This window comes from Triticum dicoccoides, chromosome 5B, assembly GCF_002162155.2.
Source record: "Triticum dicoccoides isolate Atlit2015 ecotype Zavitan chromosome 5B, WEW_v2.0, whole genome shotgun sequence".
Taxonomy (NCBI): Eukaryota; Viridiplantae; Streptophyta; class Magnoliopsida; order Poales; family Poaceae; genus Triticum; species Triticum dicoccoides.
Genome location: NC_041389.1, coordinates 57489376 through 57494099, shown reverse-complemented (window position 1 = coordinate 57494099; position 4724 = coordinate 57489376). Strand labels below are relative to the sequence as shown.

Below are 4724 nucleotides of genomic sequence, written 5' to 3'. Positions count from 1 at the left end.
TGGAGGGGGAGGGGGCGAGCGAAGCTGACAGCCTAGCCTGGCGAACTCGTCGCGCGTGGCTTAGCCCAAAAGATTGTGCACATTGGCATGATGCAAACGCATTGCGGAGAAGTGGCCCATGTCAAGCCCGCAGCCCACCCGTCATGGACCCTCGAGGGAAGTCTTTCGGGTGCGGTGTGCCCAGGCAGATCGGACGAACGGGAGGCCGACAGGGGGCTAGGCGCAGGAGGCCCTCGCCAAACGGATAGTGTGGAGGGCCTCCTCACCTATGGAGGCTCCCAGAAGGCCGGTAATCCAACATCGTTTATAGTCTTCTTGCCCGAGAAGCGAGCAAAACCTGTACAATTGCAAACTAATCTTGCAAGACTCCGAATGCTTTGCCAATATCCTTCCTCGCTCATTCTTGACACTTGTCAAGTGTTTATTTTTCTTACCTTGATGAGTTTGAATTATCTAGATGAATGTTGCATGAGGAATATATGTCATTGGCAACATAGTATCCTTGATCATAGTCATGCCCATTGACATTAAAGTTGCATGTCAGAGCATCACCACTTGCTAGCCTAGCAAAAAGATGAGATCTATTAAAGACATTGATGTCATTGTGAGAGTCAAGATGCCTAAGTAGCAATCGTGAATCTACAAGTCATCAGAGGCAACCGCTTCTTATGTAATCGCTGGATCATGGCAATGTGTGGTAGAAGGTTGTAGGTGGCACGCGGCGGCCCAGGGTGCTCTGACTGGGCGGCAAACGGTGGCTAGAATGAAGTCTAGAGCTTGTCACAAATGGGAGTTGGCTCGGGTGGGCGAGATGTAGCATAGGTGGAAGCTAGATGGCACGAAGGATGGAATTGGCGATGACAAAAGGCCGGTGCGTGACTTCGGCCTCCTCAGCAAGTCGGGGAACGAAGGCCTAGTGGCAGAGACAGTCCCACGTCGAGCTCTTGATGTGATATTGGCGGTGATCTAGCAAATGGTGGGAAGCTCACACGGGGGCAACCATGGTGTGTGGTAGGGCCAGGAACGGGTCAGCGGTGGTGAGTGCTGCCAACCGGCATTGATACTGAGGCCAGAGGTGGAAGCAAAAGGTCCTGAAATATTCCTCTCCACATACCCCTCGTAGTTGCCGGGCTGGGCATGGCATACGCTATTAAATACCGTCGAAGAACCTGAATAAATTCATAAATATGCGAGCACCCGTGACAAACCTAGGACTCGAACCCGGGAGCGCTGGTTCCACCACAAAGAATCTAACCATGTAACTTATGCTTAGTTTGCCCGGTGTCAAATATGGATGAAGAAAGCTCTATATTCTCTCCAACAACTATTTTTCTTAGATGTCCACCAACCAATATGGATGGAGTCGAGAGAGCTATATAATCTCTCCACCAACCTTCAAATACATGGTCTATTTGTTGATTTTGCAGCATGCTCCAAATATTATAGGTATGGAGAGGGTTGGTTATAGGGTACATGGTGGAGTGACTTTTTAAGACAAAAACTTCAAACTGGCAGATTTTATGGAGTACGGGTGAAAATCAGGAATTTCTCGCATGGCCTATGCATAGCATAGATTTTTTTTTAATAAAACATTTAAAAAATTATATTAATATTTTCATTATTGGACCATTGTCATGGCTTTTCTGTAGCTACGCCACTAGGGAGTACTACTAGAGTTGCTCTTACCTGTGCATCCATCGATAAGCTATGGGTTGCCCTCGTAACCATTCCAGCATTTGCAGATATACCCCATCGCGTTGGTGGAATTCACGCAGTCGCTGTGCTTGCTCAAGCAAGCGTATCCTGGCGTCTTGACCGCCTGGGGGCACAACAGGCTGTTACTGTGGTTGCGGATGGCCCAGTCGAGCCAAAGTGGCATGCTCCATCGCTTGGCTGGGTCCGACTCCGGCGTCCTCTTCAGATCGGCGGCCGAAAAGTTGTAGTGTTTCCTGTCAACGATGAAGGCGTAGTTGCAGGTGCCCCTGACGCCACGCGTGTGATTCCATTTATCGAACCTTATCCTGGTGTTGGTGAGCAACGGCAAGATCTTAACATAGCAGCATCCGATGTTGTCGCACTTGCCGTCCCGTGGCTTCTGTGCTGTGCTGCAGTAGGCCAGGCACCCGCTGAAGTAGCCGTTGGTTTTTGTGTTCTGGACCCGGGACCGTCTGCCGGCGTAGACGAGGGTGTTGCAGCCCAGGAGAAAGAGCTCGTTGTCGGTGTCGGAGATGCGGTACACGTCCAGCTTGTTGACCTTCAGCCTGCCGTCGAACCCGCCGGCGGTGCCGTTGCCGTCGCCGTCGAAGCACTGATGCGCCACCGGCAGCGGCACACGGACCTGCGCGCGCGGCGTCATGGTCAGCTTCAGCACGCGCACGGGCTCGCTGGAAACGGCGCCGGTAGAAACGGCGTTGTGTTGTTGCAGATGATCTCGAAGCCCGGGCGGAAGCAGCCGGCGCCGATGCCGAACGGGTAGCGGATGTTGAGGCCGCCGCATCGCGCCGGGCAGCCTGGCTTCGCCAGTGAGCTCGAGGCAGTGGTTACCCATGCAGCTAATAATGGCAATAGCACCAACATCCATGCCATCGACGACATTGTTCGTTCAATATCGGTGGGTGGTTAAGCCTCCGTACATTCTCCTTCTCTTAAATACAAGGGCGAGCCCATGCACTTACCACTGGGCGTCCTTGAATTGAAAATTGTAGTATTTTTGAACTTGTGAAGAAACGAAAACAATTACACGTACTCCACCAAAAATCTAACTGGTCTTGTTTATTAATTAATTTACATTCTGATTAACTACAGCAGGGAGTTGATAGTGATAGCATGTTGCCGTCAAGGGAAGACTCATAATTCATCATCTACTTGGCCGGCAGCAGGGGCAATGGCCGGCAACGATACACTTCCAATCTACATGTGTGACCTCGTTGCCTAATTAACTCGGAAGCATTCAAACAGTCAAAGGTAACTTGGTCCGTAAACACATCTTAACAATCCAGGACGGCAGGCCAAGGCGAACCTTTCTACGGAGTTTACACATTGGTTGACGAAGGCTACTGTACGTATTATGATAGCAGCCTCACAATTTTCATGCCTCGCGATGTTTGGAACCCTAGTGCAAATCGAGTCAAGGGACACAGTACTAAACATTAATCCGTCCCAAATGTTGTTTATGCCACTATCGTGCAGGGAGTCGATGGCTCATAAAGGGAAGGCTCACTATGCTAAAAAAACTGGAAGGCCTTCATCTGATAACAAGATACTGGGAAATCTAAAATGTGAAATTAAGGACGGCTAGCCGGCCGACAGGGAAAGTCTTCGGCAGTAATACATTTCTTATTCTCTGTATTACTATATACTCCCTTCGTCCCTAAATTTAGTACAGAATTGAGTCACTTATTTGAGACAGGGGTCAATAGCTCCTTGTAAGTGCATCTAGTGCCACCCCTAGTTGATTTTTCGAGTATTGACGACAAAGTTGGTTGAGGGATTAATGTGTTTGTGAGAATTGCAGGATAACGCAGGTAGTGTCCCTCATTGATTCGGTTTACCTACCGGAGATGACCCCTAAAAATGTATGAAGACATTGAAGACAATGGTGGTATGAGAAGATATTCATATTGAAGACTATGAAATGAAAAGACATTGTGAAGACTATGGAGCACGAAGACTGTGTGGTTTCGTTGTTTCCTTTTCTTCTTTTTTGAGTCGTAGGAACCACCGTACTGTTAAGTAGGGTCCAAGTGAACTAAGTCAGAGTGGCTAAAGTGATGCTCAACCCAAATCCTATGTCTTCGAGCGAAGACAATGAGAGCAAATCTTATCCAGAGTTGGATGAGTCGGCTTTGTTTGTAGCCCAAGTAAAGTTGCCGCGTGTGTTTGAAATCTGACCGTTGGAACACGTGTCAGTTCCTTAGTGACCCAGGGTCATTTCGGACAAATCAGGTCGGGTTGCCTAGTGGCTATGAATAGCCCACCCCCTACACCATAAATTGGTGGCTGCTCAGAGTTAAGATACGACTTTTGTCGTTTGAGAGCAACCCACCTCGAAGCATTTGAGTGAGAGAAATCCTTGCGAGGACAAAGCCCAAACACCCAGAGCCAAAGAGTGTTAGGCATCACTGAAGTCTTTCTGTCTGTGTGACCTGAAGACTTATTACACTTGAGGACTGTGTATCCTCCAGCCGGTTAGGCGTCTCGTTCTGAGCATCCAAGAGTCATTGTGGATTGCCGGGTGAACGGAGTCTGTGAAGGTTTGGAAGTCTACCTTGAAGACTTACCAGAGTGATTGGGCAAGGACTGGGTGTCCTTAGCTCAAAGGGAATAAGGTGAAGACACGGTCTTCTGAGTTGAATCTCAGCCTCCCTAACCAGACGTACAGTTGTCACAGTAACTAGAACTGGTCCAACAAATCATGTGTCTTCAACAAGCAACTGGTTCTATCTCTTCCCTCATTTACTTGAGTTTGTCTTCGTGAAGTCATTGCTTATCGTCTTATCTGATTGACTTCATTGCTTGACTACTATTGTTGATTGGCTTCATACTATCTTCCATCCTGATCCTACTACCTAGCTGCTATTAATCTTCGAACGTTAATGCTATTGCATACTTGATTATGGCCTGCTTGTTGTAGTTTATCTTCCGCTGCATATCAATTAGGTTGCTTCTAGTGTTTGTCTTCGAAACTTCCATGTTTTGAAGACTTTTATAAAAATCGCCTATTC

The 4724-nt window shown here is 48.2% G+C and overlaps 1 pseudogene; it reads right to left on the bottom strand.

The window, feature by feature from the left end:
- Positions 1–2577, bottom strand: part of LOC119309027 — a 16595-nt pseudogene extending 14018 nt beyond the window's left edge.
- Between the last annotated feature and the right edge of the window lie 2147 nt (positions 2578–4724).